The sequence below is a fragment of the Pagrus major genome, chromosome 15, assembly GCF_040436345.1.
Source record: "Pagrus major chromosome 15, Pma_NU_1.0".
Lineage (NCBI taxonomy): Eukaryota > Metazoa > Chordata > Actinopteri > Spariformes > Sparidae > Pagrus > Pagrus major.
The window spans coordinates 18,086,225-18,099,178 of NC_133229.1; the positions used below are offsets into that span (position 1 = coordinate 18,086,225).

At 40.5% G+C, this 12,954-nt stretch overlaps 1 protein-coding gene across 1 annotated transcript in view; it reads left to right on the plus strand.

Moving 5' to 3' along the window:
* rims1a (regulating synaptic membrane exocytosis 1a) overlaps positions 1-12,954 on the plus strand; it is a 93,521-nt gene that overhangs the window by 13,452 nt on the left and 67,115 nt on the right.

The following is a 12,954-nucleotide window of genomic DNA, read 5'->3' on the forward strand; positions in this document are numbered from 1 at the left end:
CTCTAACACAGTCTTGTAGAACAGTAATGCTAAGGTCTAAAACAATAGCCTACACAATTACAGCTGCTGTTGACTGTAAAGACAGTATGCTCCATTCATCTGGGGGCCTCATCTGTTGAGTCATGGTGGTTAAAAATAAATATGAAAATCAGAACATGTTTCATGTCTTTTATTCCTTAACATCAGACACCCTCTCTGCAAAGCTGCATTCTTAATCATACAACCTGTCATTGTTCTGGCTAATTTTCAGCACCAGTTCTACCACACTACAACCAGTTAGTTGAACATTTATTTGAAACCAATTTTTTAAAATGCTTTTAAAAAAAAACTAGACTAATATGTTCATTGTATTTTTTTTGCTTTACTGCAAGGGACTTTTAACTGGTTATGAAACATCTCAATTAAATACTGATGCCTCTACTTGAATTATGTATAAGCAAATGAGACCATCAGTGACAAGATTGGGTATTTCTTTGTTTGTTTGCTAAGATATTCTGAATGCCTCTCATCAGGTAAGATTCCAAAATTAAAACTACTTTTTTATGGTGGAGCGCTGAGGATGAATTGAGGAGTGTCACAGCCTGAGGAAAGAAGCTGCCCCGTAGTCTGGTGATCCGGCAGCGGATACTTCTGCATCTTTTGCCAGATGGCAACAGCGTGAACAGACTGTGGCTGGAGCGGGTGTTGACTTTTAGTATCCTTTGAGCTCTGTGCAGACATCTCACTTCAGCGATGTCGCTGATGCTCAGTAGACTGTTACAAATGAGCCTTTCTGTCCTGAGCTGTGCATGAACCATACCAGTTTGTGATGTTTTCAGTCGGGATGCTTTCTATTGCTAGAAGATGCTACAGTTATTAATTGGCTTCATGATAAGGAACGCTCCTCTCTGCAGCATTTTTACTTCACAATGTAGCACACCTTCAGCTAACCAACACTCACTTCTTAACAATGTTCGTTTTTTTTGTGTGTCCACTCATTGTCACCTCTTGCTACTGACCTCCCAGTTATTTCTGCGGACAAAGCTCCCATTCAGTTTCCGGAACTGCTTCCCAAACTGGTTTTGGACCACTCTCTCCCAGAGACTGAATCCTCAACCAAAGCTTAAAGTTTCAGTTAAACAACTCTCCAAAGTTTCCGACCCCCTGCTTGGCATACAGTCGACGTGTCCAAAAATAAGCCACATAAAATAGCTGAGTCCTTCAGTCCTTGAGCGTCATTACTGCTGCTAAGCCAAACGTTGGCACTGCCTTCTCCACTCCCAGGCTTTCATAAAGCAGGGTGGCATCAGGTTGGGATTGGGAGCCAGCTTTGACTGTAGTGACTCAGGCCTCTATGGCCGAGCATGAGTCACTCCTCCAGTTCCTGGATCGATATTCAAAAAGCAGGCAGACATGAATCAAATAACAATGAGTCAGTGTCAGAGAAAATCACCTCGCAGCCATTTAGAAATTAAGCACTCCAACTCTCTCTGTCTCGGTCTCATTCACTCTCCAACACTTATTTTTAAAGTAACTTTGGTCCCTGGTTACTCTGTTGTGAGATGTTTCAGTGAAGACCTTCAAAAGTCAAAGTTTCACTCTGTCCAACTCTTTCTCAAACCCGTCTCTCTCTCAGCATCCTCCACGCCTCCACACAACTCTCTCTCACCCGTCTTTAATCTAGTCCCCGCACACTCAGACACACACACACACACTCAGACACACACACACGCTCTTACTGTAGAGGAGTCATCTGCAAGATTGATTGGAGCTCATTCTGTGTCCTATAATAGACGAGTATTAAAAAGTTTCCTCCCTCTCATGCTATTTGTGAAATTGAATGGAAGGTAAAATGCATGCCAGAATTAGAAATGAGTTTCCGGTTTTGCAGCGACTGGGTGTATGTGCGTGTGTGTGTGTGTGTGTGCATGTGTGTGTCTGTGCGCATACAGAAAAGAAATTTGTTTGCATGAAATGAAAGATCCACCTACACTCACTTTAACACCTTATTATTTGCAGGAAAGAAAAGAGTTTATCACCTTTATAGGCTGATAAGAATCTGGGGATTATGAAACTGGTCATATACTGTACAATGTGTTAGGTTGCATCAAACACATACAAAAAAGGCAGTATTTAAAGACACCATAAGTGAGAACAATGCTTTTATTCAGCCAAAATGAAAGAGAATGGAGATTGAAACACATTTTGTATTAAGTTTGAGTTGCTAACAACATGATAATGTATATTATATTCTGAAAATATATGTACAAAACGGGTTACAACAGCTTTTAGTCTTACCAGATGAAGTCAAAAAGGACTTTTTGGCTTTTATAGATAGATAGATAGATAGATAGATAGATAGATAGCAAAATTATTGAAGAAGCAACACAGAGCGGAGTTTGGTTGAGAAAAACTATAAAGCTTCTATAAAGAGTTCTGACAGTTCTCTGGTAGACAGAGGTGACAGAGACAGAGACTTACTGCTTCGGGCAGAAAAGATTTTCCCGTATCCGTTCCTGTGACAGCGAAGCTGAACCAGTCTGTTAGAGATAGTGCTGCCGAAGTCCGATCCATGGAGGCCGCACCATGGATAGGACTTGGCTCTGACCTGTCGGGGCTTGGACACAGGACCTGTCGGGTGTCCTGTGGTGTCTGGCACCAAGGCGTTGCCTGGATAGCAAAATTGTACCAGACACGTTCATCCGGCCCACATACCGGGTGGAACGATGGCACTTGGGCGGTCCACTCCTGTTTGCGGACCGCCCCAGGTGCCATCATTCCACACGGTATGTGGGCCGGATGAACGTGTCAGGTGTGGGCCAGATCTGGGCCACTACAATTTTGTTGTCTGGGTGGCAACGGATCCTTTGCGCCCTGTGGGTTGCGAGGTGGGGCCTCCATTGATCAGACTTGTCGGCATGTCCCACGGAATGCTCGATCGGATTGTTTTCACGGTGTGTCAGGACCACTGTCATTGGGTAGTGTCGTTGTAATGAGGAGGTGTTGATCTGCCACAGGGTTTGGGTGGGTGAGGTGTGTCAAGTGGCATCCACATGAATGCCAGCACCCAGCAGAACATTGTATTTTAACAAGATGGTCAATGTTATCCACTTCACCTGTAGTCTATTTAATGTTGTGGGTGATCAGTGTCTTTTTTTTTTCTTGAAATGATACGATTTGTCTCAACAAATATAATATGACGAACCTTACCCTGTGCTTACCTCTCCATTAGTGTATGTATGTGCTGTGCTGTGGCCTGGCTGCTCACCATATGGCAGCAGGGACATGGAGAATCTCTCGCTCTCTGGTTGTCTCTATCCGTGCCAAGCTCTGTTGTTCCTCCTCCGTCCCTTCCCCTCCCTCACTTCCGTCGGAGAACTCACCATGCTGAGCTGTTCGACTGTACTCTCACCTCCCCCACTCCCTTCATCCCTCCTTTTTCTTATATCACACTCTCTCGTATTCCTTTCCAGTTTTTGAGCATTTTCAACTTAGAGAAAAGAGCTGTTAATCTTGTCTGCTATTAGTGATCGCTCTAATTCGTCCCCAGCAATATCGTCTTTTTCAAAGCATTTGGATTGAACGTTATAAAATATACTAATGAACAACAGACTCAGTTTCAGGAAACCCCAACAGAGGAGAACAGTGATGACATGCCAAAACTGACAGTATGAGTATATGTGATGCTTCTTACTCTACTGTAGCTCACCAAAGCAACTCTCTCCTGTAGTTTTCTTCTTCCTCCTCTACTGTTCTCACCTCCCCCTCCCTTCTCTTTCTCTGGATACACTTCGCTGACTGCTTTCCCAACCACTCACTCCTTATCGTCACTCTTTCTCTCCGTTTCCCACTCGTTCTCTCCTCCCAACTCTCTCGTGCCTCCCATCTTCCTCTGCAATGGTGCTCGTCTTTCTATCAGGAAAAGAGCCCCAAAATCAAAATTAATATAATCACTGCTCTGCTTCTGTCTGTCCAGCTGTAACTTCAAAACACTGTTAAACATGGAGCAATCAAGAAAAAGGCCTCCACAATAGAGAACGCCAAAGAAGCATTTTCATATCAGATATTTGCTCGGAGGGTAGGGTGTGGTTGTTTTGGAAGCAACTAAATGAAAGATGCAATACAGGGCAATGAGGTTATGTATGTATCTTTTTCTAGCTACATAAGATTAATGAAATGTTTTTAAATGACAAGGCTGATGAAATTCTGTATTTTCAACAAATCCTGTGAGAAACGAAAACCAACAATGTCTCGATACTTTGTAAAATCCCATGCCTTGTCTGTGGCACACAGCCCCAAGCTCATTGGTTCCTAATGAAGATTTAAATATTTAAAAATACAGTAGGTCACAAATATTTAGTTTCATCAAAAACGAAAAAGAAATAAGTACTTTTTCAGCATCAGTGAATCAGTGAATTGGTTAAGGACTATTTTCAGATGTGAATTAATACAAATTTGGTGTGCTGGTGGACCTCAAGGGCCCCAAAGAGAGCTGCAATGATTAGTCGATGAATCGATAAATCACTTGAAAGAATAGTTGCCAACTATTTTGAAGATTGATTTATTGTTTAAGTCATTTTCAAGCAAACATTTGCTGGTTCCAACTCCTTAAACGTGAGCATTTGCTGCTTCTCTTTGTCCTTTTAAGATAGTAACTGAAGATTCTTTGGGTTTTCGACTGTTGATTGGACAAAAGAAGCATTTTGGAGATTTTTGCTTTGGGCTCCGGGAAATTGTAATGAGCATTTTAAATTTTTTTTTTTTGCATTTAATAGACTAAAAGACTAATCAATTAATCGTGAGAATAATCAGGAGATTAATCAATAATTAGACTATCGTTAGCTGCAGCCCCCACATCCAAAGGCCCCACTTTCACTGCGAGTCAAAGATACTGGTGCTTTGATTAATCATTAGTTTCTGTCATAGTAAACTTAACTAAAATAGCTTTATCTTTTTAGTGGATGTTGCACTGGTGCATATACGTAAAATTAATTTGTGGTTTAGCAAAATATTAAAAAACTAACTGACTCATGACAAACAAGGTGCATTGAGTAATGTGAGCCATCTGACCTGATGGGCAATTAAGGGACCAAAGCTCATTTTTACCCTGCGACCCAATGGTAGATTAATCTGGTCCTGGCTAGTATTTATGGCAGCAGGATGTATGATTAACAATGATTATTCGTTGGTCCATGTCAGCTGGTGCAACGCTGTGTTTTTAACAGTTTAATTGTTTAATGAAGCTTTATGGCACAGAGGAATAAGATATGTCAAGATTCGACTTCACAGACATTACTTAGATTGTTGGTTTTGGTCTTTTCATTAGATTTATTATCAATTAGAAAAAGGAAGGATAACGCCAGCCTTATCTTTTGAGGAGCGGAGTGTGTGTGTGCAGTACACCTTACTGAATGTGTTTGTATGTCAGATTGATTAAAGGTCTAAATTTAGCTCCCACAATACAATGTACACACACACACACACACACACACACGCACTCTCCCTCTCTCTCTCTCTCTCTCTCTCTCTCTCTCTCTCTCTCTCTCTCTCTCTCTCTCTCTCTCACACACACACACACACACACAGCATGTTCGGGTGACCAGGTAGAAAGGTCAGTCACCTACATAACCACCTTTTCCAAACCTTCATCAAACTGTAATCATCAGTGAAATAAAAAAGAAGAATTTATGTCCTGGAGACGAGAGGACTTATATTTCATTCTGCCGCTTTACAGTCACATGTGTTTAAATTCCTGTTACTCAACATGTAGACCGTACTTCTGCACAGCGCATTCGAAATGTAAAAAACATCACAATTTTAAAAGTTAGACAAGGAAAAAAGAAGATGGTTTGGTGTGTGTGTGTGTGTGTGTGTGATTCTCTGTTTGTCCTTGCCAGGTAAAGGTCCATGTGCTGTCCAGCTTTGAGTTACGGTGCATTGTAGCATCTGTCACGGTGCTATAAAGTTAGTCCAGAAGCTCCACCCCGCTTCTCCTCCCCCTCCACTCCTCTACACTCGACCCTTTTTTTTTTTTTTTTTTTTTTACCTTTTTACATCTGTTTCTGTTTCCATTGCTCTTCCTGCCCTCAAATCCTCTTAGTATTGCCTGTGACGCCAGAGCCTGACATATCTTATTCCTCTGTGCTGTAGAGCTCCACTGTTGTCCAAAGACCATTAAAACACCATCAGTGAGCCTCACTATAGCACTGGCTGATATGTTCTGTCATTACCATGAACACACACAGTGTAGTTTATTTTGACTCAATCCTGCTACTTAAAATACTCATTAGAACGCTGCACTTGGTAATGGATAAGCTGGCATGGTTCATGCACGGCCCAGGACAGGAAGGCTCTGCAGCCAGTATTTAAAATACTTCACTGGTACCGTATCTATTTATTAAGATGTCTGCAAAGAGCCTTGAGGATACTAAAAGACACACCCACCCCAGCCAGTCTGTTCGTTCTGCAGCCATGTGGCAAGAGATACAGAAGTATCCGCTGTCGCACCACCAGACTACAGAGCAGCTTCTTTCCTCAGCCTGCGACTCCTGAACTCATCCTCAACACGCCATCATAAAATATAGTTTTTTGTGTGTAGCATAAAGGGACTACAACTTGCATTTTATTGTACGACCCTGTGTTGTGGAATGAAAAATTGATCTTGAATCTTGAATCATGTATTAATCCGTAGCTGAAATACTGTAGTCTTCAACAAATGCAGTTTTCCCCTTAGTATATTACTGAGCCTTTTTAATAAAAAGACAAAGACAAAAAACCCCCCACACTTTTTTAAATACATTTATCTTCATTAAGAACCAATGGGCTCAGGGCGGAACATCACAGAAATGGTTGATGATTGGTTTTAGTCTCTTCATGGAAGTTGTTAACAGTAATAAAAACTAGCTTTAACCTTTTATTGAAATTACAAAATCTTGCAAAGTTGTATAATTATTTTCAGGAATCTTTAGCTGTCAGTATGTGTGGACACTCCACTAGCATCAACGAAACATAAACTCACAACTCGTGAAGTCACCTTCTTGAAAAAGTCTCTTTATGCTACATCGCTTCGTCATTTAAAGCCATAATAATGACTACAACCAAATATAAATATGGGTCCTAAGCTGCTTCCGTAGTTGACATTTATTGTGTTTTTTCTGATGAGGAGGGGCTGGATTTATTAACTTTCTTTCAGAAACAACATTTAAAAACACACAATGACAATGTGAGAGGCTCTCTTGTTTTCCTCCACACAGCAATAAACCTCTAATTTGACAAATAATTCAGTCTTGTGAGTCTGAGGGAACATTCGTTATTCTCTAAAAAGTTAAGAAAAGACGGGATCATTGTATTATTTATTAAAATAATGACCACTTTATTCAATATAACCTTATGACTTTGATTTACTTTGGAAGTAATGAAATGATCTCAAGCCATCTTTTTCCACTTTCATTAAGAAAAATAGGATTTTTACCTACCAGGCTAAAAAGAGAAATCCTCTTTTTGCAGTGTGTATCTAGTTTATGTAATCCAATTTAATTTACACTCTCGTGGACAATGCTTAGGTTTCTCTCTGTGTGTGGAGTCGGAGTGCAGAGCTTGTTAGTGCTGCACAGCTTAATTATGAGACACTTTATGTTAATGCGGCTCCCTGCTGCGAATCATGGGCCATTTGTTTAAAATATGTATATATGCACCCACATAGACACACATGGACACAAAGGGTTTATTTTTATGTTGTTCAAGAGTAAAGGCATCGACTGTTTTGATGAGAAAGTGGAGGGAGTGTGTTTGTAGTTTGTGTGTTTGCATAGAAAAGTGGAGCTCTTATTCTCACTTTGCTTTAACCTTGTGTCTTACTACATTTGAATATGGATTTTATGGATATGGATGCATTTTCTTAATGAGGTTGCTTTCTGTTTCCCGTCTCACTGTACGTTTCTCTCTGATCTCTCTCTGCCTCTCTTTCCCCTCCCTTCGCTCTATCCTCCTCCCTGTCTTCTCCTCATAATGATCTGCCACCCCCCTCCGAACATTTCCCAACACTCTTATTTGATGTAATAAAGATTTTTTTTTCCCACCTGCAAGAGAGATTTTGATGGCTTGTTGCGGTCGACTGCCTTGTGGAGACGTACTTGATATATTTCCTCCTCCTGTTCTCAGTGTTGGCTTTTACAGTATGTCCTACTTTGCCACATTAATTGCAAAAACACAAACACAAGCAGGGCAACACACCACATTTGTGTTAGATTGTCCGTCGCCTTCCTGGTTTGTGTCGACTGAGGGGAACATAGACAAAAAATATTACATGTATCCACTGTAGCTTGTTGGCTGAGGTACTCAGTTTAGCGTGTTGTGTTGTAATACCTGGCATGTGTTGAGGGAATCATTTTACGCAAACTTCGGTGAGTGAAAGTCGGCTACATGCTACCAGTTTAGCATGTGAGTCAAAGTTTATATTGGAAACTTTGTTGAGTGATAGTGGGCGGCATGCTAACCGTCCACCATATGCTATTTAGAATGGAGAATTCATGTTAAGGAATATGCTATTTGTTAAACGTGTCAAAAAACAATGCCAGGGTATATACACTCTGATGATTGCATGAAGGCTATGCTAAAGGTTTAGCAAGTGAGTTTATATTGTAAACTTTAAGTGATAGCAGGCGCCTGTTTACAATAGGCCTACAGTATTTTGATGGTAAACTTTAAGTTGAGGAATAGGAGGCTACATGCTACCTGTTTAGCATATGTTATAAAACTTTAAACTTCAATGAGTGACAGTGTATACTGTATACTTTGTTGAGTGATGGTAGGCGCCATGCTAACTGTTAAATGTACACGAGTATGCTGAGTTAAATCTGTATGTTGACAGATGTTTAATTAGTTTGAACAGTTAGTTTGGCTTTCACTTTGTTTGCTGTTTCTTGTTTGAAGTGACCAGGTAGTGTATGTTTCACATTAAAAGCTTTCCAGAGGCTCAAAGGCCTCAATCCCTCTCTTTCCGGGGAGGCTTTTAATGTCAGATATCTGCAGGAATTATGATTGACGGAAGCTTAAAAAAGAGACTTTTGCTGGCTAGTCTTTATGTGTTTGTGCAGATCAGCCATTACTTCAACACTGGCTTTTATTTGAGATTTTCTGGAGTCATTCAGTTCGGGCTTGCTTCGGTTTGGCGATTGCAGGGACTGGATGTATACTGTCTCACTTGTGTCCTTGAGGCATCCCCTGACACAGTGTTGATTAATAGTAGGGCCCATACAGAGGCCATTACAGTTCCATAGCAATAATAATAGGTGTTTATTTAATGTAATATGTTTCAGTGACATCTCAATTTGTCTCTTCATGTGTTTTTTTCTCTCGCTTCCACTGAACATTTACGTCTTATCTTAGTAAACATCTGTACTTTTCTACTTTCACTTAGGATTTAGAAATAGACTGAGCATATAGAAATACATAGAAAAGTACGATATAAAAAAACACAGAAAGAGGCAATGGACATTGAAAAATGGAAGGTAGAAGTAAAGAGTTTGGGAAATACGAACTAAAAACTCAATGAACCCAATTAAAGAATGACACTAAGGACGGAGGGAAAATAGAGTGAGGATGAGGGAACGCACCGAGCCCCTCCATGCATTTAATATTGAGTGTAGTTACATCCAGCCAATATGGATTTATTAAGTCTAATACCAATAGAAGCTATTTTGGATTAAAGCCACCTATCATCAACAATAGTGCCTCTGAAGTAACAAATAACACACCAATAATTATACTAAAAAACAAAGCTTAACTCCTCATATTCATGTGAAATCTGACCAAAGTCATCAAGGCTTTCCATGAACAACCGATGCCGTATTGATCAGTTCTATAATTAACATGTAACTAATGACACTGCCCATGCTGTATGTTGGTCTAACTCTATTAGGCTGAACAGATCCAGGGGTTGGGACAGACACAGTGAGAGATGTGGAGCAGGAAGTAAATCCTGTGGTGCTGCAGCAGCAGGTGACCTCACTGTGACCTTTGGCTATTGCTCCCAGGAAGTATGTGTGTGTGTGTGTGTGTGTGTGTGCACTGACATCATCAGCGGTGGGTTTGAGTGTGCGTTAATTTGTGTGCAAATGTGTGTATGTTGTTTTTTGTGGAGAGATTACAAGAGAAGAGATGGGGTGAGATGAGGTGTTATGTGTGTGTGTGTGTGTGTGTATGTGTGTGTGTGTGTGTGTGTGTGTGTGTGTGTGTGTGTGTGTGTGTGTGTGTGTGTGGGCAGGTGTTAACATTTCCTAGGGCAGGTTGTGTTTCACCCGCTGGGTCCTCGGAGTCTTTGCAGGATTTTCGTCAGGGTGTATTTAGTTTCTTCCTGTTGCACATGAAGGAACAATGTTCATTTCTCCATCAAGTGACTGTTGGACTTCATTTTCTCTGGCCCCCACTGCTGGGATTTGTAGTTTTTAACTGGCTGAGCTGATGGGGGAGGAGACTGCATCGTCGCTGACCCCCAGTCTGTGAGTACTGTACTGCAGCCACAGCAAATGATATGAGAGGCTTTAGGTTAAATTCTCAGAGCGGTGGATTTGAGGAGGTCAGAGGTCATTTTAAACTTTTAGTTCAATTTGCTATTCATGATTTTATACTATGTGCTGATACTGATACTGATACTCATATGGATCATTTCTTTAATTTGGTCATCAATGTTTATATGAGGTGTTTTAGATTTGGGAAAAAGGTCATGCATGTTGAAGGAGCAGTTTAACTCCCTCTCCTCTCTTCTCATCTCCTTTCCTCCTCCTCTGTCATTGTTGACTTTCTCCTCTTCTCTTCTTATTTTCTTTTTCCCCTTCACTCATCGCACCCTCCTCTACTCACTCCCTTTCTCCAATCCTCTCCTCTTCTTTTTTATCCAGCCTTACCTCCACTCTTCCTTCTTTTTTCCCCTCACTCTTTATTAGCATCAATATCAGTGTCACATCAATGCCAAAGCCAGGTTTTATATTAAATAATTTTTTTGCATTTTTACAAAGAAACAAAATAGATCGATAATAACAAGATAACACATACTTGAAACTACTATCCGTCAGAAGATACATGTATTCACTAAACAACAGAATGTCTGAGGTGGGGCGAGAGCTTTTTATTGCTTTCTAAGTTTACCCTCACTTGTGTGCTGGAGGATTTCTGGACAGCCTGTCTCCTCTCGGTAGCCATGTTTGTCTCTGCGTACCTGCGTCAGTAACCAGGCGGAGTTTGTTCTTTGTCAATGTTTTCCTCAGCTTTTTGTTTTATCAGCTGTCCCTTTCATGCACAGTGTCCACTACAGTAGACAGATATTTTGAAGCATTTTTAACCAGTTAAGCCAGGGTACCATGTTCAAGTGGTGGACCCCCAAAGCCCCGTCTACAACCACATGTGATTATTATCTTTGTATCTGTTTGTCATTTTGAGATATGGCGTCACACATTTGAAATGGCGGAGGGATTAGATGCACCAAGTAGGTCAGGAATAACTGTTAAATCATCTGACTTTCAGAAAAGCATGCAGACAGGCAAAAATATATTTTTTAACTACATTAGGTATCGGAAATACTTTTAGTCAGACAGAACAGACATTTTTTCCTGTGACTGAAAATACATCTGTCCACTCCAGTGGACTTTTGCACCTATTTAGATTTTGCTTTATTTTGTGTGTTTTATTTAAAATTACTATATAATTTCCACTTAAATAGTTTCATAAAACAGCATTATGAAATAGTCTTCAGATTTTAATCTAAATATAGGACCAATAGGCAGAATTTACAAGGTAACTTATTGGTCATGATACAACACAGGGTTGCATAATGAAAGAAAGTTCACAAACAAACAGAACAGACATACAGCTAATTATATACGTAAACACGCTGAGTGCAACAGCATTACCCTTTTGTGCATATCGTCCACTCGTGTGGATGTGGATGTGTTGTCAGTCACAGAAAAAATATGTACAAAAGAATAAATATTAAATCAGGATAAAAGTATATCTTGCATCTTATTTAGTGGGAAAAAAAATGTTTTTACCTGTCTGACTTTCTGGCTGGAATAAAAAGATTTAATAGTTATCCCTGAATCACTTTTATACTGCAGTGTACATCTGTGTTACTCCTTCAATTTTTTTATTTGACTAAAAGTAAACATAAACAAAAAAAACGTATTTCTTTCATGCAGTTAATACTTCATGAATGAAAGTGTCCAGGTGTGTTTGACTCTAAATGACAATAAGAAGAGTATGTGTTGTATTTTGGTCATTTAAGGTCAACAGGTCAGTAGTTTCTTTCTTTCTCTCTTTCTTTAAATGTATATAATTCCTTTACTCCTACCTTTTTTCTCAAATTTCCTCAATTCCTCTTCTCTTCTTCTCACCTTCCCTCTCCCTTCCCCTTTTTCCTCCTTTGGTCATTTCCATTCATCTCCTCTATTCTTTTCTTTCCTCCTCACCACAGCTCTCCTCTCCTCTCCTCTCCTCTCCTCTCCTCTCCTCTCCTCTCCTCTCCTCTCCTCTCCTCTCCTCTCCTCTCCTCTCCTCTCCTCTCCTCTCCTCTCCTCTCCTCTCCTCTCCTCTCCTCTCCTCTCCTCTCCTCTCCTTCCCTCACTCCTCTTCACTCTTTTCTTAATAGTGCCAGTTTGTAAAGCACATACAGTGTACATGTAGAGAGTATGTTCTGCACGGGATGTGATTGTAACCGGCCTGCCTGCTGAGATAAAAGTCCAGATAACGAGCCTGACTACATACAATAAAAATGTGTGTATACAGTGTCTCCTCTCCTCCTGTGATTCTCAGCCCATCAGCTCCTCTCCTCTATGGTCCGCTTCCCCTCTATCTGCTCTCTCCTCAATCTCCACAGTGTGAAATCCAATTAATCAACATACTGTAACGCCTTAGATAAAACCAATACTCTTCCCCTCTCTTTCTTATATCGATTTGAGGAGTTTCTTGAGTCGGCAAAGCAGC